Source organism: Macaca mulatta, chromosome 10 (assembly GCF_049350105.2).
Source record: "Macaca mulatta isolate MMU2019108-1 chromosome 10, T2T-MMU8v2.0, whole genome shotgun sequence".
Classification (NCBI taxonomy): domain Eukaryota; kingdom Metazoa; phylum Chordata; class Mammalia; order Primates; family Cercopithecidae; genus Macaca; species Macaca mulatta.
Genome location: NC_133415.1, coordinates 100,367,433 through 100,393,939, shown reverse-complemented (window position 1 = coordinate 100,393,939; position 26,507 = coordinate 100,367,433). Strand labels below are relative to the sequence as shown.

Genomic DNA, 26,507 nt, shown 5'->3' with positions numbered 1-26,507 from the left:
TAGATACTGGGTCTCATTCCATGGCCCAGGCTGGGGTGCAGTGGTGCAATCACATCTCACTGCAACCTTGAACTGCTGACTGTTCAAGCGATCCCCCTACCTCAGCCTCAGAAAAAGTTCTTAAAAGGAAATTAAAAGTGCTACTCCAATAAACATAGGAATAACAAGAAAGTGAAACAGCCTTATTGCTGGTAAGAATAATGTTTTACATGATCTGGAAAGATCAAACTAACCACAATATTCCATAAGCCAAAGCAAGACCGTGACTCTCTTCAATTCTATGAGGGCTGAGACAGTTGAGGAAGCTGAAGAAAAGTTAGAAGAGGTTGCTTCATGAGGTTTAAGGAAAGAACTCATCTACATAACATAAAAATGAAAGGGCCAGGTGGAGTGGCTCACACCTGTAATCCCAACACTTTGGAAGGCCAAGGCAGGCAGATCACTTGAGCCCAGGAATTAGAAACCAGCCTGGGCAACATGGTGAAACCCTGTCTCCACAAAGAACAAAAAACTAAGTCGAGCATGGTGGCATGTGCCTACAGTCCCAGCTACTCAGGAGACTGAGGTGGGAGGATTGTTTGAGCCTGGAGGCAGAGGTTGCAGTAAGCTGAGACTGCACTACAGCACTACAGCCTGCAGTCTGGGTGACAGAGGGAGATCCTGTCTTTAAAAAAAAAGAAAAGAAAGAAAGAAAAAAAGAATTACACTGAATCTATTCTGCCTGTGCATTATAAATGGAACAATAAAGCCCGAATGACATCTGTTTACAGCATAATTTACTGAGTATTTTAGGTCCACTGTTGAGACCTACTGCTCACAAAAAAAATTCAAAATACTACTGCTGGCAGGGCACCGTGGCTCACGCCTGTAATCCCAGCACTTTAGGAGGCCGAGGCAGGTGGATTGCTTGAGGCCAAGAGTTTGAGAGCAGCCTAGGCAGCACAGTGAAACCTCATCTCTACTAAAAACACAAAAATTAGCCGGGCATGGCGGTGTGTGCCAGCAGTCCCAGCTACTCTGGAGGCTGAAGCACAAGAATCACTTGAACACAGGAGGTGGAGGCTGCAGTGAGCCAAGATCACACAACTGCACTCCAGCCTGGGCAACAGAGCCAGACTCTGTCTCAAAAAAAAAAAAAAAAAATTAGCCGGGCACGGTGGGTCACACCTGTAATCCCAGTACTTTGGGAGGCTGAAGTGGGTGGATCACCTGAGGTCAGGAGTTCCAGACCTGCCTAGCCAACATGGTGAAACCCTGTCTCTACTAAAAATACAAAAATTAGCCAGGTGTGGTGACACACGTCTATAATCCCAGCTACTTGGGAGACTGAGGTAGGAGAATTGCTTGAACCTGGGAGGCAGAGGTTGCAGTGAGCCAAGATCATGCCACTGCACTCCAGCCTGGGTGACAGAGCAAGACTCTGTCTGGAGGGAAAAAAAAATAATTAATATACACACACACACACACACACACACACACACACACACACACACATATATTACTGCTCATTGACAATGTACCTGGTCACCCAAGAGCTCTGATAGCAGTGTACAAAGAGATTAATGTTGTTTTCATGTCCATTAACATAACATCCGTTCTGCATTGCAAGGATTATGGAGTAATTTTAACTTTCAAGTATTACCATTTAAGACATATTTCATAAGGTTACAGCTGACACAGATAGTGATTCCTGTGATGAATATGGGCAAAGTGAAATCTTTCTGGTAAAGACTTACCATTCTAGATGCCATTAAGAACATTTCCGATTCACGGGAGGAGGTCAAAATATCAACACAAATAGGAGTTTGAAAGAAGTTGATTCTAACTCTAACGGATGACTTTGAAGGGTTCAGGATTTCAGTGGAGGAAGTAACTGGGAATGTGGTGGAAATAGGAAAAGACATGGAATCTGAAGATGTGACTGAATTACTGTAACCTCAAGATAAAACTTCAACAGATGAGGAGTTTCAAGGAGTTGCTCCCCCTTTTTTTGGAGACAGGGTCTTACTCTGTTACCTCGGCTGAAATGCAGTGGCGTACCACAGTTCACTGCAGCCTCAACCACCCACGCTCAGGCAATCCTCCTGCCTCAGCTTCCTAAGGAGCTGGGACTACAGGCATATGACACCACACCTGGCTAATTTTTGTATTTTTTGTAGAGATGGGGTTTCACCATGTTGCCCAGGCTAGTCTCAAACTCCTGGGCTCAAGCGATCCACCTGCTGGGATTACAGCTGTGAGTCACCACACCCAGCCTTAAGGAATTGCTTCTTACAGATGAGCAAATAAAGTGGTTTCATAAGATGGCATCTACCCCGGTGAAGATTCTGTGAACATTGTTGAAATCATAAAAAAGGACTTAGAATATTACATAAACATAGTTCTTAAAGGAGCAGCAGGGTGTTTTTTTTTTTTTTTTGGGCGGGGGGGGGTGGTTTTGAGACACAGTCTTGCTCTGTCAACCAGGCTGGAGTGCAGTGGTGCGACTCGGCTCACTGCAACCTCTGCCTCAGCCTCCCAAGTAGCTGGGACTACAGGTACCCGCCACCACGTCCAGTTAATTTTTTGTATTTTTAGTAGAGATGGGGTTTCACTGTGTTAGCCAGGATGGTCTCGATCTCCTGACCTCGTGATCCCGCCCTCCTCGGACTCCCAAAGTGCTGGGATTACAGGCATGAGCCACCGTGCCCGGCCAGGAGTGGCAGGGTTTTGAGAGGATTGACTTTTGTTGTTGCTGTTGTTGTTGAGACAGGGTCTCTCTCTGTCACCCAGGCTGGTGGCACAATCTCAGCTCACTACAACCTCCACCTCCCGAGTTCAAGCAATTCTTGTGCCTCAGCCTCCCAAGTAGCTGAGATTACAGGCGCCTCTGCCATGTCTGGCTAATTTTTGTATTTTTAATAGAGACAGGGTTTCACCATGTTAGCCAGGCTGGTCTCGAATCCCTGACCTCAGGTGATCCACCCACCTCAGCCTCCCCAAGTGCTGGGATTACAGGCATGAGCCACCGTGTCCAGCCTTTTAAAAAAAAAAATTATTTATTTTTTATTGGGGGGCAGTGTGGGGTGGGGAGACAGGGTCTGGCTCTGTTGCCCAGGCTGGAGTGCAGAGGCACAATCTTGGCTCACTGCAACATCTATCTGCCTCCCAGGCTCAAGTAGTCCTCCCACCTCACCCTCCCGGGTAGCTGGGACTACAGGTGCATGCCACCATGCCCAGCTAATTTTTGTAATTTTTTATAGAGATGGGGTCTTGCTGTGTTGCCCAGCTTGGTCTCAAACTCCTGGGCTCGTGATCCTCCTGCCTCAGCTTGGGAGGCTGCGGCAGAAGAACTGCTTGAACCCAGAAGGCAGAGGGTATAGTGAGCTGTGATCGTGCCACTGCACTCCAGCCTGGGCGACAGAGCGAGACTCCGTACCCAATGCATTCCTCACTTGTCAAGGAAAGTAAACTCAACTGGAGCCACAGCAGCTTGTTGCCTGGTCTTCTCCCAGGACCAATGCAGCTTCTGTGCCAAAAATAGAACTTGAAAGGAAATACTGACTATAAAACAAAAGGAAACAAAATAGTGGCCTGTATGTCTTCTTGTTCTGCCAGAGTTGTTTTTAACAAAAGACTTAAAAGCCACCAGGTATGGTGGCTCATGCCTGTAATCCCAACCCTTTGGGAGGCTGGAGCAACACTTGAGGCCAGGAGTTCAAGACCAGACTGGGCAACACAGAAAGACTCCGTTTCTACAAAAAGAAAATAAAATAATTGCCCGGGCGTGGCGGCTCACACCTGTAATCCCAGCACTTTGGGAGGCCAAGGTGGGTGAACCACCTGAGGTCAGGAGTTGGAGACCAGCCTGGCCAACATGGTGAAACCCCGTCTCTACTAAAAATACAAAATATTAGCCAGGCACGGTGGCAGGTGCCTGTAATCCCAGCTACTTGTGAGGCTGAGGCAAGAGAATTGCTTGAACCCAGGAGGCAGAGGTCGCAGTGAGCCAAGATCGTGCCATTGCACTCCAGCCTGGTCAACAACAGTGAAAATCAGTGTCAAAAAAGAAAAAAAAGAAAAGAAAAGAATTAGCCAGGTGTGATGACATGAACCTTTACTCCTAACTACTTGGGAGGTTGAGGTGAGAGGATCACTTGAGCCCAGGAGTTTGAGGTTGAGTGAGCTGTGATTGCACCACTGCACTGCACTCTAGCCTGAGCAACAGTATAACATCCCAGCTCTTAAAAAATAAAAATAAATAAAAATAAATAAAAACTCAAATATTTTCTGTTACATCAAACGGGATAGACTGGCTATCATATAATTTTAAAATTCTGTTTTAAAAAAAGAAAAAAAACAAAGTACAACCAAGCGCAGTGGCTCACGCCTGTAATCCTAGCACTTTGGGAGGCCGAGGCGGGTGGATCACAAGGTCAAGAGATCAAGACCATCCTGGCCAACATGGCGAAACTACATCTCTACTAAAAATACACAAACTAGCTGGGTGTGGTGGCACACACCTGTAGTCCCAGCTACTCGGGAGGCTGAAGCAGGAGAATCGCTTGAACCCAGGAGGCAGAGGTTGTAGTGAGCCGAGATCACATGACTGCACTCCAGCCTAGCGACAGAGACTCTGTCTCAAAATACATACATATATACATACATACATAGTACTATACCATGTAAACTGTTAGTATTAACAACATATGCATATGTTTACTCCTTTTTTTAATTTCTACTTTTTCTTTTTTGACAGTCTGCTATGTTGCCCAGGCTGGCCTCCAACTCCTGGGCTCAAGCAATCTTCCTGCCTCAGTCTCCCAGGTACCCAGGACTACAGGTACACACCACCCTACCCAGCTGTGCTTACTCTTTAAAAAGCACATTAGGGCTAGGCGCAGTGGCTCATGCCTGTAATCCCAACACTGTGGGCAGCCAAAGCGGGTTAAGTGCATGAGTTCAGGATTTCAAGACCAGCCTGGGCACATGGCAAAACCCTGTCTCTGCAAAAAATACAAAAATCAGCTGGGCGTGGTAGCACGTGCCTGTGGGCCCAGCTATTCTAGAGGTTGAGGTGAAAGGATCGCTTGAGCCCAGGAGGTTGAGGGTGTGGTGAGCTGAAATGGCACCACTGCACTCCAGCCTGGGAGACAGAGCAAGACCCCATCTCAAAAATAAATAAATAAATAAATAAATAAATAAATAAATAAATAAGGTGATATAGATAAGGGGGAAGAAGAGGGAGAAGAAAGTAATTTCAGGTCTGGGAAGGGCTCTAGAAGATACAACATTTAATCCAAGAGCTGAAAGGAACTAACCACACAGACTGTTCCAGACAGATAGCACTATCATTATCTATTCATGTTAATTATTGTTAATCAATTATCTATTTTATTATCATTATGTCTATGTCCAATAGCCCCAACCTTCTTCCAAATTCCACCCTGGGACTCACACTGTAGACCAATGAGAACTGGGAACAAAAAGGGAGGAGTGGGAGAGGCCAGGCACAGTGGCTCAAGCCTACAATCCTAGCACTTTGGCAGGCCAAGGCAGGTGGATCACTTGAGGTCAGGAGTTCGAGACCAGCCTGGCCAACGTGGAGAAACCTCATCTCTACTAAAAATACAAAATTAGCCAGGCGTGGTGGCACATGCTTGTAATCCCAGCTACTCGGGAGGCTGAGGCAGGAGAATCCCTTGAACCCGGGAGGTGGAGGTTGCGGTAAGTCAAGATTGCATATTGTACTCCAGCCTGGGCAACAACAGCAAAACTCCATCTCAAAAAAAAAAAGAGAGAGAGAGACACATCCAGGGGCCTCCCCCTTATCTGTCTTATTTAAACTCAACTCAATAGATGGCATGTATCTGGTTTCCCAACCTCACAACAAATTAAAAGGGAGAGACTATTAGAAGCAATAAAGTACTGAAAACAGCAACAAAGTACAGCTAACTGACTAGCAAACAGTGAAGGAAAACAGGAAAAATAAAATAAAAAGCAAACACAATCGGGAGGCCAAGGTGGGTAGATGACTTGAGGCCAAAAGTTCAAGACCAGCCTGGCCAATATCGTGAACCATATTGAAAATAAAAAAAAATTTTTTTTAAGTAAAAAATAAATGGCTGGATGTGGTGGCACACGCCAATAATCCCAGCTACTTGGGAGGCCACTGCACTCCAGCCTGGGCGACAAAGAGAGACTCTGTCTCCAAAAAAGGAAAGCAAACATAAATATTCTAAATTACATTTAGAGAGCTAGACTCAAGTTATTTCCACCTAAAAAGAAATAATCCTGTTTAATTCATGAGGTACCAAAGGTGTCACCACTGTGGGAAAAACAATGCTCTTCATTTGTGAATCGTTCAGAATAGATTAGGTATACTTAGACAAAGTGTGAATATGCTTAAAAATGTCCATTTCCATGGGTTAAATTTTTTTTTACAAGTGTTATGCCTTAATGGTTGTGGTTTTAGCTATCCACAACAACCATTTCACTATGGACTTCTCTGTACCTTTCTCCTCTATTCTCTACTACTCCCCAGTGTGGTGCTTATAAGCAGGGGAATGGTCAAAGGGCAAGCAGCAAAAGTTACAAAACCATGGGACTTAGATGATCAACAATGTTTAATGGGATTTAAGGTAAGAAGTAGCTTCTCCAATTATGACACGAAATCCAGACACCTAGAGAGACCAGTACATTTGAATACCTTTTTTAAAACAGCATAGGTTTCATATATTTAAAAAATCATACCATAAACAAAGTTAAACATCAACTGGCTAAATATGGCACAATTTAAACATCAAGATAATAATTATAACCTATCCAATAAACTAAAAATTCTTGAGTCCACAATAAATATGAAAATATAGGCCGGGCGCGGTGGCTCACGCCTGTAATCCCAGCACTTTGGGAGGCCGAGGCGGGCGGATCACAAGGTCAGGAGATCGAGACCACGGTGAAACCCCGTCTCTACTAAAAATACAAAAAATTAGCCAGGCGCGGTTGTGGGCGCCTGTAGTCCCAGCTACTCGGGAGGCTGAGGCAGGAGAATGGCATGAACCCGGGAGGCGGAGCTTGCAGTGAGCCGAGATCGCGCCACTGCACTCCAGCCTGGGCGACAGAGCGAGACTCCGTCTCAAAAAAAAAAAGAAAAGAAAATATATACAAAGATTAAGTTCTTGCTTATAGTAGAAAGTCAAATAATAAACACAGAAGGAATAATGGAACTAGAAAATCCCCCATTTGTCCAAAATACTAACAACTGAATCAGGAGGCAAGAATAATCAAAGGAATCTAAACTAGTAGGTAAAACTTTACAGAATAAGTAGCTTGTTTCCCTAATCAGTCAAAATGCCACAGGATACTTTACAGTATCTATCCACAAGTAACTTTATAGTGGAGAAAGTAGCAGACACCACTTCAGTCAAAGTTAACATTGCCAGTAGCAGGACTAAACAACATGGTGAGATGGACTGAGAAGCACACATCACGTCTATGTGTTTTCTGACCCCAAAATGCAGAACCTGAATCTAAACATGAGGAACACCACACAAGCATGGAGGAATTTTCATAAAATAACTGATCTCTACTCTCCAAAAGTATCAATGTCATGAAACAACAAAGATCAGAAAATATCTCAGATTAAAGACCAAAGAAACAGAATGATGGAATGCGTGAACCTGGATTTCTCTTCCTATAGAGGACATTATTAGGACAACTGGTGAAATATTATCTATAGAGTAGATTATTGCATCAATATTAATTTCCTGATTTTTATAATTGTAATATGATGAGTATTTAGAAATAAAGGGGCATCCTGTCTGCAACTTAGTCTCAAATGGTTCAGAAAAACATAATTTTATGCATATATTTTTTAATCAAGATAAAAAGAAGGCAAATGTAGTAAAATGTTAACATTTGGCGAATGTGAGTAAAGGGTACCCAGAATTATTTATATAAATGTCATGCAACTTTTCTGTAAGTTCCAAATTAAGGAAAATAAAAATTTGCTTAAAAAAAAAACCTGGCCAGGCTCACGCCTGTAATCCCAGCACTTTGGGAGGCCACAGCGGGCAGATCACAAAGCCAGGAGATCGAAACAATCCCGGCTAACATAGTGAAACCCCGTCTCTACTAAAAATACAAAAAAATTAGCCGAGCATGGTGGTGGGCACCTGCAGTCCCAGCTACTCAGAAGGCTGAGGCAGGAGAATGGCGTGAACCCGGGAGGCAGAGCTTGCAGCAAGCCAAGATCACGCCACTGCATTCCAGCCTGGGCAACAGAGCGAGACCCTCTTAAAAAAAAAAAAAAAAAACTTTGCAAGGCCAAGGTAGGCAGATGACCTGAAGTCAGGAGTTTGAGACCAGCCTGACCGACCAGACTGACATGGAGAAACCCCGGCTCCACTAAAAACACAAAATTAGCTGGGCGTGGTGGTGCATGCCTGTAATCCCAGCTACTCTGGAGGCTGAGGCAGTAGAATTGCTTGAACCTGGGAGGCAGAGGTTGCAGTGAGCCGAGATCGTGCCATTGCACTCCAGCCTGGGTGACAAGTGTAAAACTCCTTCTCAAAAAAAGAAAAAAAAGAAAAAAAAAAACACCCTATAGTTATGTAACAGAAAGAAAACATCTCTGGTGTATAAACATACAACAAATTAAAGGTTACGCTATGTAAGAGCTTTACAAATTAGTTAGAAAAGACAATCTACTAAGAAAAATAGATAAGAAAAGACAATCTACTAAGAAAAATGAACAAAGAAGCAGAGTAGGCAATTTACGGTAGTACAAATGGCCAGTAAACACATGAAAACATGCACAACCCTTCCAAGCATTCAGGAAATGTAAAATAAAGAAAATGGCACTGTGGCAAAAATTGAAAACTTTAAATGCATATATCCTTTAGACTCAACAAGTCCATGGCTAGAAATATAGCACAAGTACATTAAGACACAAAAGATGTAGACACCACTGAGGCTTTAACAAAGATAAAAAAATGTAACAAGGATATTCACTACAATATTCTACCTTAAAAAAAAAAAAAAAGAGGGGAAATAAATAATGAGCATCAATAAGGGAATATAAACTCCAACTTGATGCAAGCTCCTTGAGGTGAGAGATTTCAGTTCGTTCTGTTTGTTGAATATATCCCCAGTAACTTGCACATGACAGGTACTCAATAGTTCTTTGCTGAATTAATGGATAAATGACTAAATAAAGGACATCCAACAACGGTATATTATATAGCCGTTGAAAATAGTGCAGTAAATGTCCATATACAATCACCTAAAAGGATGCTGATGCTACAATAACTGAAAAATAAATGCAAGAAAAATAACACGATTCTTTTAATGTGTGAGAACAATGTTTATATAGATGTGTCTGCTTATACTTGGGGGAAAAAATGGAGAAAGGTGCATGCTTTTTTTTTTTTTTTCCATTTTTTGAGACAGGGTCTCGCTTGTTCCCCAGGCTGGAGTACAGTGGCACCATCATGGCTCACTGCAGCCTCACCCTCAGGGGGATTCAAGCAATCCTCCCGCTTCAACCTCCCAAGTAGCTAGGACCACAGGCGCATGCCACCACACCTGGCTAATTTTTGTATTTTTGTAGAGACAAGGTTTCATCATGCTGCCTAGGCTGGTCTCAAACTCCTGAGCTCAAGTGATCCTCCCACCTCAGCCTTCTTTTTTTTTTTTTCTTTTTTTTTTTTTCAGATGGAATCTTGCTCTGTAGCCCAGGCTGCAGTGCAGTGGCACCATCTCAGCTCACTGCAAGCTCCACCTACCAGATTCAAGAGATTCTTGTGCCTCAGCCTCCTGAGTAGCTGGGTCTACAGGCACCCGCCACCACACCCAGCTAATTTTTTTGTATTTTTAGTAAAGATGGCATTTCACCATGTTGGTCAGGCTGGTCTGGAATTCCTGACCTCAGGAAATCCACCTGCCTCGGCCTCCTGCTAGGATTACAGGCATGAATCACCGTGCCTAGCCCCACCTCAGCCACTTAAACTGCTGGAATTATAGGCATAAGCCACCACGACTGGCCTGCACTCAAATTTAATATGCAACTGAATTGAGGGCATGGTTTAATTACTGTATCACTTTTTTCCCTAACTTCTTAGAGCAGTTTTAGGTTCACAGCAAAATTAAGCCCAAGTACAGAGACAGCATATCTATTCCCTCTACATATGCATCTCCTCCCCGATCATAAACACCCCCTACCAGAGTGTTGAGTTTGTTACAACTGGTGAAACTACACTGACACATCATCATCCAAAATCACTGACTTTTAAGTGGTAAAATTACAAATAATTTTGCATTGTAATTTTTAAATAAAACAAAAATGATGCCATCAAAAAACTTTTTAAGTTCTACAAAATGTTAAACTCCTTAATGTAATATAAAAAGGATACATTAGGAAAACAATTAGTAACATCCAGCAGTAGTCTCTGATCCAGAATCTACTTCCAGTACTCTAAACAAAGAAGTATGAGAAATGCAGACAAAGCTTGTGTATCCAATGCTCACATAAACATTACTTTTAGCCAGGCGCGTTGACTCACGCCTGTAATCCTACCAGTTTGGGAGGCCCAGTGGAGAGGACTGCTTGAGGCCAAGAGTTCAAGACCAACCTGGCCAACATAGCAAGACCTCATCACTATTAAAAAAAAATTACTTTTAATAAAAGTAGCCTCTAAAATATTATTAAAAGTTCTGCACAATTACATGTAAAAGGATACAGAAACATATGGAGAATATATAGAAGAAAAACAAGAATTTAGAAAATGTAACAAAATGTTAATCCCCACAATTACCAGTAGTACTTTTTCCTGCTTTGAAAGTATCCCAAATTTTCCAACGTGATTGCTATGCTTTTATAATCACAAAATAATAAAAGGTTTGTGGCACAGTTGTGATTTATCACTCTATATAAACATTCCTAGGCCTTTTTACATTCAAAATACCAAACCCTAACTAACTCCTTAAAGCTAGATCCCAAATCCAATTCCTCACCCTCATTTGCCAACACAAATTTAAAAAAAAAAAAATCAAGACAGAGAGACAGATGGCAAACAAGTATATTAAAAGATGATCCACATCATACGTCATCAGGGAAATGCAAATTGAAATGATGATACTAATACACACCTGTTGGAATGGTCAAAATCTAGAACACTGACAATACCAAACACTGGAAAGTATGTGAAGCAACAGAAATTCTCATTGATTGCTGGTAGGAATGCAGAAGCCATTTTAGGAGACAGTTGGGCAATTTCTTAAAAAACTAAACATATTCTAACCAGCAATCATGCTCCTTGGTGTTTTACTCAAAGTTGAAAACTTACATCCTACACACAAAAACCTACACACAGGTGCTTATAGCAGCTTTATTCACAATTGCTAAAACATGGAAGCAACCAAGATGTCCTTCAATAGGTGAGTGGATAAATTGTGGCACATGTAAAAAATGGAACCTCATTCAGCACTGTAAAGAAATATGCTATCAAGTTATAAAAAGACAGGGAGGAAACTTAAATGTATATTACAAGGCAAAAGAAGCCAGACTGAAAAGGCTACATACTTTATGGTTCCAACTACATGACATGTCAAAAACAAAGCAAAACTATAGGGACAATAAAATGATCAATGGTTGCCTGAGATTGTAGGGAAGCCGGGAATGAATAGGTGCCATAGGTTTTTAGGGTAGTGAAACTACTCTGTTTGATATTTTAATGGCAGGTCACTGTAAATTTCCCTAAACTCACAGAATATAGAACATCCTATGAATTAACCCTAATGTAAGCTATGAACTCTAGGTGATGATGTGTCAGCGTAAATTCATCAACTGTAACAAACCCACCACTCTGGCAGGGAGTTGTTGATAATGGAGGAAGATATGTATATATGGGAAATCTCTGTACCCTCCTCTCAATTTCCCTATAACCTTAAACTGCTCTTTAAAAACACAGCCTAAACGAAGTGCAGTGGCTCATGCCTATAATCTCAGCACTTTGGGAAGCTGAGGCAAGAGGATCACTTGAGGCTTGGAGTTTGAGACAAGCCCAGGCAACACGACAAGACCCTATCTCTATGAAATAAAAAAAAAAAAGAAAAAAAATAACTGGGTATGCTGGCACAGGCCTGTAAGTCCTAGCTTCTTGGGGAAGCTGAAGCAAGAGGATCACTTGAGCCCAGGAATTTGAAGCTGCAGTGAGCTATGAACATGCCACTGCACTGGAGTCTGGGCAACAGATCAAGACCGTGTAGCTTTAAAAAAAAAAAAAGTCCACTTTAAAAAAAAAAAAAAATTGGTCAGTCCCAGTAGCTCACGCCTGTAATCCCAGCACTTTAGGAGACCGAAGCAAGCAAGCAGATCCCTTGAGCTCAGGAGTTCGAGACCAGCTTGGGCAACATGGCGAAATCCTGTCTCTACAAAAAATACAAAAAATTAGCCGAGAATGGTGACTGCACACCACTCAGGAGGCTGGAGGCTGCAGCAGGAGGATCGCCTGAGCCCCAGAAGTCAAGCTGCAGTGAGCCAAAATCACACCACTACACTCCAGCCTGGGTGACAGAGACCCTACCTCAAAAAAAAAAATGAGGGATAAGACTACATATTGGGTACAGTGTACACTGCTCGGGTACACCTAAAAACTCAGAAATCACCACAAAAGAACTCATTAATGTAACCAAAACCACCTATAACCCAAAAACTATTGAAATAAAAAATGTTTTTAAATCAAAGCAAGCCGGACTATGAGAAAAATGTTTAACACATCAAGAATTTACATTCCAAGATATACAAAGAGCTCTTCAATGACAAAATGGTAACACAAGAGACCGGTTAAAAGATGGACAAAAGACACCTCATTGAAGATATACAGATGGCAAATAAGGATACAAAATGCTGAACATCATCTGTTATTACAGGACTGCTAATTAAAACAATGAGATACTACGACATACCCATTGGAATGACTAAAATCTAAAAAACTGACAATACCAAATGTTGTGAGCATGCAGAGTAACAGGAACTCTCATTCATTGCTGGTGAGACTACAAATGGTACAGCCACTTCGGAAGACAGTCTGGCAGTTTTTCACAAAGCTAAAACCTAGTTTAACCATAAGATCCAGCAATCACACTTCCAGGTATTTATCCAATTGAGTTGAAAACATGTCCTCATGGCCAGGCACAATGGCTCACATCTGTAATCCCAGCAATTTGGGAGGACAAGGTGGGCAAATCACTTCAGGTCAGGAGTTTGAGACCAGTCTGGCCAACAGGGTGAAACCCTGTCTCTACTAAAAATACAAAAAGCCAACCATGATAGCGCACACCTATAATCCCAGCTACTAGGGTGGCTGAGGCAGGAGAATTGCTTGAAACCAGGAGACAAAGGTTGCAGTGAGCCAAGATTGTGCCACGGCACTCTAGCCTGGGCGACAGAGCGAAATTGTCTCCAAAAAAAATTAAGGCCAGGTGTGGTGGCTCACTCCTGTAAAACCAGCACTTTGGAAGGCCAAGGTGGGTGGACTGATTGAGGCCAACAGTTCGAGACCAGCCTGGCCAATATGGTGAAAGCCCATCTCTATTAAAAATACAAACTTGGCCAGTGCAGTGGCTCACGTCTGTAATCCTAGGATTTTGGGAGGCCGAGGTGGGAAGATTGCCTGAGTTCAAGAGTTCGAGACCAGCCTGGGCAACAAAGTGAGACCCCCGTCTCTACTAAAAATACAAAAAATTAGACAGGTGTGGTAGGGTGCACCTGTAGTCCCAGCTACCTGGAAGGCTGTGGCAGGAGAATCACTTGAACCTGGGAGGCAAGAGTTATAGTGAGCTGAGATCACGCCACTGCACTCCAGCCTGGGCAACAGAGCAAAAAAAAAAAAAAATTACCCGGCGTGGTGGCGCATGGCTATAATCCCAGCTACTCGGGAGGCTGAGGCAGGAGAATTGCTTGAACCTGGGAGGCAGAGGCTGGGGGGAGCAGAGATCGTGCCAATGCACTCCAGTCTAGGCAACACAGTGAGACTCCGTCCAACATAACGTAACATAAATAAGAAAAACATGTCCACACAAAATTTATATGCAAATGTTTATAGCAGATTTACTTATAACCACCTCAAACTAGAAGCAACCAATATGTCCTTCAATAGGTGAATGGATAAGCTGTGGTACATACATACAATGGAATATTATTCATCAATAAATAGAAATGAGTGATCAAGTCAAGACACGGAAGAACCTTAAATGCAAATTGCTAAATGAAAGAAGCCAGTTCAGACTGGCTATGTACCGTATGATTCCAACTATATGACATGTGGTAAAGCCAAAACTGTAGAACCAATTAAAAGGCCAGTAGTTGCCAGGGGTTCCAGCGGGGAAGGGAGGAGGCATTGATTGGTCTGAAGTACAAGTAACTTATTGAGAGGTGAAACTATTCTGTATGATACTGTAATGGTAGGTATATGATACTATGCATTTGTCAAAGCCCACGGAATTGTAATACAAAGAGTGATCTTTAATGTAAACTATCGAGTTTAGTTAATATTGTATTGTATCAGTTCACTAATTATAACAAATGTACCATGTACCACGCTAATCCAAAATATTAACAGTAAACAGGAACTCTGCACTATCTGCTCAGCTTTTCTGTAAATATTAAATTATTTTATAAATAAAATCTATTAATTTTTTTAAATCATGAGTGGCAAACAAGATCCACTTGATAAAGCAGTATACAGCACACATTAAGTCATCAACTTTTATGATTTGTTTTTATAAATGGGTTGGATTTCATAGAACTTTCAAAATTAAAGATGCAGAATTCTTACACCACATATTTATTTCTATATCTAATGTCACCCAATGCTCCCAAGAGGAAAAGTAAAATGAAAATTCTTCAAAGACTTAATGCAATCTCTGGGTCATTAACCCAAACATGTCTGGTTCTCAACTGCACACTTTAACTTGCTCTTTTTTATACTTAATCAATGCTGGTGTTTCTTTCAAATTCTCATACAGGCCAGGCACGGTGGCTCACGCCTGTACCAGCACTTTAGGAGGCCAAGGCAGGTGGATCACCTGAGGTCCGGAGCTCAAGACCAGCCTGGCCAGCATTATTACTAATATAAAAATTAGCCAGGCGTGGTGGCGCACGCCTGTAATCCCAGCTACTTGGAAGGCTGAGGCAGGAGAATCGCTTGAACCCAGGAGGCGGAGGTTGCAGTGACCCGAGATCACACCATTGCACTCCAACCTGGGCAACAAGAGCAAAACTCCTTATCCAAAGACAAAAAAAAAAAAAAAAAAAACCTTTATCATCAAATATATAAGTATCATACTGAATATATAACAATATTCTGAAATTGACTTGATTATGCAATGAAAACCTCCTTCCATAAACTTGCCTTGACAACTGTACTAACTTTGATATCACCAAAACATGTTAGAGTTACAGACTGCTGGCAATTCACATAAAAATCATACAGCTATTTTACAAAGAAGTAATTTATCTTGTAAAATTGTGAAGTATTCCGATATTTTTGGATTAAATACAAAAGGCACAAATATATAGCAAAAATCAAACAATAACCTTATTATCAAGAATTAGGAAAGAAAATATTTTAAACCAGTTTCACAGGTAGCTCCTTCTTCCCATGGATAACCTGACAGGCAAGGTGGGGTGCCTCAGAGGCCTGTAATCCCAGCACTTTGGGAGGCCAAGGCAGGAGGATAGCCTGAGGCCAGGAGTTTGAGACCAGCCTGGGCAACACAGCAGGATGTCATCTCTACACGGAAAAAAAAAAAAATGTAATAAGTAATAAAGCATAATTTGACAGTAGCTGGGTAGATTCACAAATAAGGAAAGCAATATTGACCCTGCCAATTTCCAATAATGACAAAATCTGCAAGTACTAGGTGAGCACTTAAAGTACTGTCACTTATTATACCAGTATCTTTTGAGATACATGTACAAACATAAAAATGGCACTTTTAGCACAGGTTTTGGAGAGTAGAAAAACTTGCACTGAGGCCTTTTTTTTTTCCTATTTTTTTTTCTTTTTTTTTTTGAGATGGAGTCTTACTCTGTCACCTAGCCTAGAGTGCAGTGGCACAATTTCGGCTCACTGCAGCCTCTGCCTCCTGGGTTCAAGCAATTCTCCTGCCTCAGCCTCTGAAGCAGCTGGGACCACAGGCATGCACGCTCAGCTAATTTTTGTATTTTTAGTAGAGATGGGGTTTCACCATGTTGTCCAGGCTGGTCTCGAACTCCTGACCTCAGGTGATCCTCCCGCCTCGGCCTCCCAAAGTGGTGGGATTACAGGCGTGAGCCAGCGCACCCGGCCAAGGTCATTCTTTAAAGCTCCAAAATGGGAAAGTACGTTCAGGCTTTTAAAGAACGGCACTAAAAACAATCTCATATGAATCTCATATGGCAATAACACTTAAGAGTTTTGCAGTAAAATAAAACTGTTAATTACAGTAAAATACCATTAAGTTATCAGGAAAGCATTTCATGACACAGATAAGGAAGAACTCTAGAAACTGTGACTGTCCACTCTGATGAAGCACACCCTCAAGTTTGTTAAGATTCCACTTGTGACAAGCAGGAAATCTTAGCATAATAAAAATATTCTAAGCAGAATTAAATCAATCAGGCTATTTAGCTAAATTAGAGCCAATAGATTCATTCAGATAAAAACCCAGGAAAAAGCCAACCCTCTAAGTTCTATAACATTTTAAATAGAAATAAACTGGTTAACAAAAGCCATTTACAAACAAATCAATGGAAAGCAACAGCAAAATAATAATATTCAAAAATAAGAAAACCTCGAGTTGAATGATACTGAACCAGTACAATTGTTTAGCATGTAACATATCCCATAACCAGGAATAGCCCAAAATCAACTTGCTTCCTTTCAAATCACCTAATATTTGCTTATCCCTATAATTTAAAAGTTTATACCATACCTAATGTAATCTGGTTAAAATCTTTTCTTCAGCAACCACGATTTACCAAAAAGCTTAAACCATTTTTTTAACCAGAACTGTTCTGTTTGAGATCTAGCTTATATTCATTTTTAAAAAGGAAGATAGGAGTACTTGTCCAGAAAGACTTTATTCAGTGTTTCTCTAAAATGCCTTATATCAAAATCTAGATTAAGAAAATCTGGGTAGAACCACATATTAACTAATTTTTATTAGATGAAAGGTTGTGCTTTATAAACAATCCCAAATAACTTCTACCCATTTTGTCACTCCAATTATTTTCACTCACCACTTTAAACCCAGAAAAACATGTTATTTAAATTACTCTAAACTAGACCCTACCATAAAGAGAAAGAAAGGAACAAACATTTATTAAATTTCTAAGATGCACACCATTTCATTGTCCATGGATGAGAACTAAAGTTGAGTTAGAATAATTTGCTCAAGGTCTCTCAACTGATAGAAACAAGAATCACAACTCAGAATAGCTTAAATTCCAACTTCATAAATTGTACTATCCTCCCTCCTAATTTTAATTGTACTAATCACTGTGATTATATAAATTTGAATTCTAAAATTACCCAATAGCAACTATTTTGCAATACTGGGGAAAGAAGGGACACAGGCAGAAAACAAGTTCCCAACAACTATCCAGAACTAACCTTTTCAAATATGTAACCAAGGAATCTTAAAAGTCAGGTCCTATCTCCTTTTTTTGAAACACAGTTGTGCTCTGTCGCCCAGGCTGGAGTGCAGTGGCGCAATCTTGGCTTATACAACCTCCACCTCCTGGGTTTAAACAATTCTCCTGCCTTAGCTACTAGGGTGGCTGGGATTACAGGCACGCAGAACATAGCAAGACCCAGTCTCTTTTTAATACTTTTTTAAATCAAAAAATAATAAAACCAATTCAGTTAATCCGTCCTTCCTATAGTTTAGTCTAGAATGGTGCCTCTCAAAACTAAGCAGCAGAAACACCTGGGGGTCTTGTTAAACATATTCCTGGGCCCAAAACCCAGAGATTACAACTCAGCAGGCCTGAGGTAGAACCCAGGAATCTGAATTTCTAGTATCATCCAGATGATACAGATACTGTAAGGAAATAGACTACACTTTTGAGTAGCAGTGGTCTAGAACAAATCCTCCGATAGCTCTCAAATATCCCAACCTGAAAAACACGTCCACCCTTTCTCATACTTACTACTTGCTCACTGAGAGTCTCTCAATCCACAAATACTTTTGAAAGTTTCAACTAGTTCTGTCAACTCCATTTCTCAAAATATACCAACTGAGGTTAAAGATTCAAATAAATCATATTTAGAGCAAAATATTACAGAATAAAGTCTTCAAAAGGGATTGGATAAGCCTTTAATATAGTTAAATATGATATGTGGCCACAAAAAAAAAAAAAATCCTATAAGACACCAAGAGCAACACTGAGTTGACAGAAGACCTAGATTCTGCCACTTCCCATCTGACCTTAGGAGAAAACATGAAGTAATTTCACAATCTGTCTTTAATAACTTTTTGTACAGACTTATATGAAAATTCCATATTTATGTTCTCATAATGGCAATCCCCAGATAACAAAAAAACATGTAAAACTGAGAAACAGTAGGTTAGGCTTATAAACTCTATCAGTACCAAGATTATCTATTTTATTCATTTATACATTCAACAAATAGAGTTGGCCCTTGAAAGACACAAAATTAAAATGTGCATATCCAGGCAGGCACAGTGGTTCACCCCTGTAATCCCAGCACTTTGGGAGGCTGAGGCGGGTGGATCAACTGAGGGAAGGAGTTCAAGACCAGCCTGGCCAACAGGGCAAAATCCAATCTCTACTAAAAATACAAAAATTAGGCCAGACACGGTGGCTCATGCCTGTAATCCCAGCACTTTGGGAGGCCGAGGCAGGCAGATCACCTGAGGTCAGGAGTTCAAGACCAGCCTGGTCAACACGGCAAAACCTCATCTCTACTAAAAATACAAAAATTAGCTGGGTGTGGTGGAGTCTCACTCTGTCACCCAGGATGGAGTGCAGTGGTGCAATCTCGGCTCACTGCAACCTCCACCTCCCTGGTTCAAGCAATTCCCCTGCCTCAGCCTCTCCAGTAGCTGGGATTATAGGCGCAGGCCACCACGCCCAACTAATTTTTTTGTATTTTTAGTAGAGACGGGGTTTCACCATGTTGGCCAGACTGGTCTCGAACTCCTGACCTCAAGTGATCCACCCGCCTCAGCCTCCCAAAGTGCTGGGATTACAGGCGTGAGCCACCACGCAGAGCCTGAAAAGATTTTTAATGCAGATGAAAGTGCCCTATTCTGGAAGGAAAAAAAGACCACAAAGGACATTTATCTAGTAAGAAAGAGAAACAAGCATCAGGATATAAGGCAGGAAGAGACAGGCTAACTCTACTGTTGTGTACAAATGCAGTAGGTTTATGATCAGGACTGCCCTCATCTAAGCTGCTGCTAACCGCCACCTCCCTCCCCTGTCCCAAAAGTTGAAGGGAAAAGATAAACACCAGCTGCCAGTCTTTTGGTTGTATAAGAAGGCCTGGAGTATAAGAAGTCTTTTTCTGGATTGAATCCATCAATGCTTTGTCCCTGAAGTCAGGAAATGCCTTGCCAGTAAGGGACTGCCTTTTAAAGTTCTTTTACTATTGGACAATGCCCTGACCACCCAGAAGCCTATGAGTTCAACAATGAAGGCATCGAGTTGGTTTACCTGCCCCCAAACATGATAACTCTAACTCAGTCTGAAGATCAGGGGGTCATAAGGGCCTTTAAAGCTCATTACACATAGTGCTCTATGGGAAGGATTACGGATGCTATGGAAAAGAATCCCAATAGAGAAAACATCGTGAAAATCTGGAAGGATTACACCATTGAAGATGCCATCCGTGTTACAGAAAATGTTGTGAAAGGCATCAAGTCCAAAACAATAAATTCCTGCCGGAGAAAACTGTGACCAGATGTTGTGCATGACTTCACAGGATTTACAACAGAGCCTATCAAGGAAATCATGGAGGTTGTGGATATGGGGGGAAAAAAAAAGTGAAAAAAGTAGGGAGTGAAGAGTTTTAAGATATGGATCTTAAAGAAGTGTAAGAGCTAAAAGACATCACACATCAGAGGAATTAACAGAAGATAACTTGATAGAGATGAGGGCTTCTGTGCCAAACAATGAGGAAGATGACTTAGAAGAAGAGTGTCAAAAAAGAGAGACTGACATTAGACAATCTGGCAGAAGGGTTTCAATTATTCAAGACTGCTTGTGACTTCTTTTACTGATAGGGACACTGAAACTGATGCAAACAGTAGAAGAACTAGTAGAGTTCTTTGCATCCTGCCAAATTTCATGTTTTAAACCTAACCCCGACAATGTGACTGTATTTAGAGATAGAACTTTAAAGAGGTGATCCTATTCAAAATGAGGTGACTAGGGTGGCCTTAATCCAATATGACTGGTGCCCTTGTAAGAGGAAATTGAGGCCGGCGCGGTGGCTCACACTTGTAATCCCAGCACTTTGGGAGGCCGAGGCAGGCAGATCATCTGAGGTCAGGAGTTTGAGACCAGCCTACTCAACATGGAGAAACTCCATCTCTACTTAAAAAAAAAAAAAAAAAAAAAAAAATCAAAATTATCTGGGCGTGGAGGCACGTGCCTGTAATCCTAGCTACTCGGGAGGCTAAGGCAGGAGAAATTGTTTGAACCCGGCGGGGGAAGGTTGCAGTGAGCCAAGATTTCACCATTGCACTCCAGCCTGGGCAACAACAGTGAGAATCTATCTCAAAAAAAAAAAAAGAAAGAGAGAAGAGAAGAGAAGAGAAGAGAAGAGAAGAGAAGAGAAGAGAAGAGAAGAGAAGAGAAGAGAAGAGAAGAGAAGAAAGAAATTTAGACAAAGCCATATACAGAGAGAAAACCATGTGAAGACACAGAGAGATGTCAGGCATCTACAAGTCAAAGAAAGAGGCTTTAGAAAGAAGCAACCCTGCTGACACTTTTGATTTTGGGATGCCAGCCTCCAGAAGTGTAAGAAAATAAATTTGTTGTTTAAGCCACTCAGTCTGTGGCACTTTGTTATGGCATCCTTAACTAGACGGGTTTGTAGACTAAGTAGTATATTTCTAGTTGTAATCATTGGTTCCTCAAGTTAAACATGAAACCACTAAGGATTATGCTCATTTGAAAAGTCAGAAACCTAAACATCTAAAGCCAGAGTCAGAAATTATATTTCATACATAACTTTATCAATAAACTGAATTATCTATATTGTTCTGGCTATGGCTGATTTGAAGGACTATTAAGTTTCTATGTATTATCTGACTATATCACTTAATTTGAAGGAAAAGATGTACTTCTCAATTTGTATATATGCACCTATTTACAGATGGTCCTCTCAATATTAGAAACAGTCTGTGATTAAGAGAAACACAGACTTTGGAATCAGACAGGTGGCGGTTTAAACCCCAGTGTGTTACCATTTACTAGTTATGCAGCCTTAAGCAAGTTATTTCACCTCTCTGACCCTCAAATTCCTCAACTGTAAATGGGGATGAAAATAATCTTACAGGATTATCAGGATTAGAGAAAGTCAAGTTAAGCACCTGACACAATTCCTAACACATGGTGGGCACTCAATAAATGGCTGCTATAAGATCATCATCCAAAGAAAATAGGCATGAGAAAAGTAGGTGTCACTGTTGACAGGACTGTAAGCTATTAAAGCTTTCTGAAAAGCAATTTTGAAATATCCAACCAAATATGAAAGATATCCCTTGGACATCCAAAGACCCAAAAAATTTGACTTTCAGGAATCTGTTCTATGAGAATATTTGCAGGAGTGGGTAAAGATGGGAGAAAAACGATGTTCTTTGTGGCACTGTTTTAACAGCAAATAGCTGGTTTATTATTAGACTATATGAATATAGTCTAATAATTCATATTTGCCATTATTTTTTAAATGAAAAAGATCTCTATGTACTGACAAAAAGATGGCAATGGCAGAGTAAGCACAATGTGAGCCAACAAAGTAAAAACTGTGTGTTTGTATATGCAAGGAAATGGGTATGAAAGGATTTAATTCTAAAGCTTTCACTTTTCACATATATTCTACTTTGTAAACGTTTAAAAACAATGTTTTAATAAACAATGATGTCCACCATCTTTTGAGACTATAATGCTTTCCTAGGCTATAAAATGGGACATGTTAAAGAAAACTTCACCAGCCTGGCCAACATGGTGAAACCCCATCTCTACTAAAAATAAAAAAAATTAGCCAAGCATGGTAGCAGGCGCCTGTAATTCCAGTTTCTCAGCAGGCTGAGACAGGAGAATCACTTGCACCCAGGAGGCGGAGGTTACAGTGAGATCACACCACTGTACTCCAGCCCGGGCAACAGAGTGAGACCCCATCTCAAAAAAAAAAAAAAGGGAAAAGGAAAGAAAACTTCAAAGAAAAATACACCACACATTAACCCTCCCTTCTCATTGAAAAAGTCCAGAGTCTACATTAAGCCCAGGTTCAAAATACCGCAAAATCAATTTCTACTCTATATTCTTTCAGCAGCTATTTCTACAGTCAATTCTAACCTTATAGAGTTAGTCACAAACATTCTAAAAACTGCTAATTATTTGCCACATAAACAGTCCCATCATAAAAACTCTTCCCCTTCTTGTTCCAAAACAGCCTGGTTAAATATACATGTGGAATACAAAATAACTTTAATAGGCTTGGCATAGTGGCTCATGCCTGTAATCCCAGCACTTTGGGAGGCCGAGGTGGGTGGAATGGTTGAGCTCAAGAGTTCAAGACCAGCCTGGCCAACATGGTGAAACCCTGTCTCCAATAAAAATTCAAAAATTAGCCAGGCATGGTGGTGCGTGCCCATAGTCCCAGCTACTCAGGGGGCTGAGGCAGGAGAATCGCTTGAACCCAGGAGGCAGAGACTGCAGTGAGCCAAGATCACACCACTGCACTCCAGCCTGGGCAACAGAGGAAAACTCTGCCTCAAAAAAAAACAAAAACAAAAACAAACAACAACAACAACAACAAAAACTTTAATAGTACCTAAGGAAAAACAAAATAAATCTGCAACCAAAGTCAAAGGAATCAGTTTGAAAGCTTCAGCTTTTAGACTGGTATGAACTACAATTCTCCCCATTACTGAAGATAATCCAAATTTTACTACACAGAATACTGACACTGGAATTATGGATGGTCACAACAGAAATGGAAATACCTTGTTTTACAAATGAGAAACATGAACCACAACAAGTGACTTGACCAAGTTCACACAGTAAAAGAAAGATAGAAGATCAGTGCAAGGGCCCTCGCCTCCCAGTCCAATATTCTTTTTTCTAGATCATGTTGCCTAACATCATAGCTTAGAGTTTTAGATCTACACCTTTTTCCAAATAAATTAGCAAATATAGCATCAGATAACATACTTGGCTTCATAAATATGCAAAAATGAAACAAACATTAGCTGGCATATACTACCTCGCATATTTGCAACAATATCTACAGAGCTTTGCATTCATTGAAATTTCAAGAGTGTACGCATGTTCTCATTCATAGGTGGGAACTGAACAATGAGATCACTTGGACTCGGGAAGGGGAACATCACACACCGGGGCCTATCATGGGGAGGGGGGAGAGGGGAGGGATTGCATTGGGAGTTATACCTGATGTAAATGACGAGTTGATGGGTGCTGACGAGTTGATGGGTGCAGCACACCAACATGGCACAAGTATACATATGTAACAAACCTGCACGTTATGCACATGTACCCTAGAACTTAAAGTATAATAATAATAATAATAATAATAATAATAAAAGAAATTTCAAGAGTGTAAAAATATCTCGATCAGACATTGCAAAGGTGTCTGCTCTATAGAAGCAGAAATGAAAATGCTTTAGGAGAACCAATTCATCCAATTCCCCTGAAAGCAGAGGAACTAGTTAGATTCTAATTAGCTAAAAGACCAAATTTTCGGCCGGGCGCGGTGGCTCAGGCCTGTAATCCCGGCACTTTGGGAGGCCGAGACGGGCGGATCACGAGGTCAGGAGATCTAGACCATCCTGACTAACATGGTGGAACCCCGTCTCTACTAAAAAATACAAAAAAAAAAACTAGCCGGGCGCGGTGGCGGGCGCCTGTAGTCCCAGCTACTCGGGAGGCTGAGGCAGGAGAATGGCGTAAACTCGGGAGGCGGAGCTTGCAGTGAGCTGAGATCCGGCCACTGCACTCCAGCCTGGGCTACAGAGCAAGACTCTGTCTCAAAAAAAAAAAAAAGAAAAAAAAAAAAAAAAAGACCAAATTTTCAGGCCAGGCGCCGTGGCTCACGCCTGTAATCCTAACACTTCAGGAGGCCAAAGCGAGTAGATCTGTTAAGCCCAGGAATTCAAGACCAGACTGGGCAACATGGTAAAACCCCATCTCTACAAAAATTAGCTGGACATGGTGGTATGTGCTTGTAGTCCCAGCTGCTCGGGAGGCTGAGGTGGGAGGGTCCCTTGAGCCCTGGAGGCAGAGGTTACAGTGAACCAAGCACTCCATCCAGCCTGGGTGACAGAGCAAAACCCTGTCTCAAAAAAAAAAAAAAACTAACCATGTATTTTGAAAAGTATGTTTTTGTTTCAATCACATTTTTCCTTTTTACAGTAATGCTTTTCATCTCTGATTTCAAAGTCACCTTTCATCCTAATGAAGACATATAGCTCTGATTTTTCTCTCTAGAACAAGACCCAGATGAAATATAGACTAATGCAAAGGGGAATTTCTTTTCATATTTTCCTTTACTGAAAACTGGTTTGATAATAACAACAAAAACCTTTAATGAACAGCTTTTCTGGTATAATGTTTGTATATAACAAAAAAAAAAAAAAATTGAAACCTAGAAAGTAAGAACAAGGAAAATTAACAGCAGTATGAGACAAAGAATAGATGAAATAAAAGCTAGGTAGATAGTAGATCTCTGCAATCTGGTTTGGGGAAACATAATGATCATCCTATTCTTATATGGACAAGGGCTTAAGCAACTGGCAACTTCAAGCTAAGTTTACTAGAAGAAAAAATAAATCCTAAGAAATCTTTGCTCTTAAATCAAAAAGCAAATATTGAGGGAAATATGTTTAGATATCTTCAAACATAACCATAATAAAATTACGCTGCTGCATTTTTAAAAGTCAGAAATGGAATAAAATCAAAGTATTACAATATGGGCTATGGCTAATTTATAGATTTTCCATTAGCCTTCTAATCTGGCAGGTTAAAACTCAATATTCAAAAAAACACAATTTATCAATACTGACACAAAATGCTGTTTATAAGTATAATTTTGCTAGATTTGCTTCTAGCAACGTGATGTGATAATTAACTTCATTTTATCAATTGAGTGTTATTTTTCCCTTAACAAAATCCAAATATTCAGGGCTATGAGTGATGAGTGACCTTGAGACAGCACTTGGCAAGCAGTCACCATGGCAACATTACCACAAAAGTGCCTCATCCTCAGCAAAAGGGCCAACCTGGTGCATTAGGATTTTAAAACCTAGAGATATGGAGCTTCCTTAAAGCCCAAAAAACAACAGTAAAATTAAAATTTTTTAAAAACCTAAAAATTTAGTTTTAAAAAATATTTACATTAACCTTTCTATTTTAGCCTTCCTATTTATTCCTCATGGAAGGATACATACATATTAAGTTATCTTAACAGTGAAATATTGAACCATATAAAAATTCTTCTTTTCCCTTTGTTTCCTATGTGGGCAAAATAAATTGCTATGGCATAAACAAATGATGTTTTTCCATTTTTTTAAAAATACATGTTTAAAATTTTTCCAAAGAATCACCACTGTTTTAATCATCTTTTAATCACTGTCAAAAAGAAACATTCATCTTAGTAGGAAAATTTCTCTTCCAGCCTGTACTTTCATAAAGAAACATATACACACCCTGGAGGGGAGGGGTCTTAAAATTTCAAATACAAAATATGCATTTGTAATTCTGTTTATAAAAACACGAAATGTAAAGATCTTTAGTGTGTACAGTTATATGTCTTTCCTTCAGACATAAATTAAGTCGGTTGCTGTAGAAAGTCTACTCCTTGAAAGACAGGAATGTGTCAATTCAGGGAACGTGTCATTACATCACCAACGCAGCCAGCACAGAGACTGACAACAAACAGGTACCAAAGGACTTGAATGTTTTTGCTCAAGTACCTACCAGAAGATTCTTGAAAAACTATGGGCCCCAGAACATTTGCAAGTTGACATTTAAATTTTTCATCAATTTAGTTACAAAGCAGTCACTTCCAAGATATTATGAGTTTTAATAAGCTGTTATATCATTCTCATGTATTGAAAAGAACCTAGATCATCATCTCTTAGTCAGAAATTTTACAACTCTTCCTTTTTCCTGAAATATAAAATTTCCATTCTTCTTCCCCAGAATTTAACCATGAGGAAATGCCATTTTACACTTGAATGTATTTTATTATCCTGTATCTGAAAAAAAG

General features: G+C 40.6%; 1 protein-coding gene across 16 annotated transcripts in view; it reads right to left on the bottom strand.

Moving 5' to 3' along the window:
* NCOA3 (nuclear receptor coactivator 3) overlaps positions 1-26,507 on the bottom strand; it is a 159,269-nt gene that overhangs the window by 84,120 nt on the left and 48,642 nt on the right. For 4 of the 16 annotated variants that reach the window (XM_077951951.1, XM_077951952.1, XM_077951947.1 and 1 more), the window contains exon 2: positions 15,581-15,776. The exons of the other annotated variants lie outside the window; for them this stretch is intronic. The gene's annotated coding sequence lies outside the window, so the exon portion shown is untranslated. The remainder of the gene's footprint in view (positions 1-15,580; positions 15,777-26,507) is intronic. 16 annotated transcript variants of the gene reach the window in all.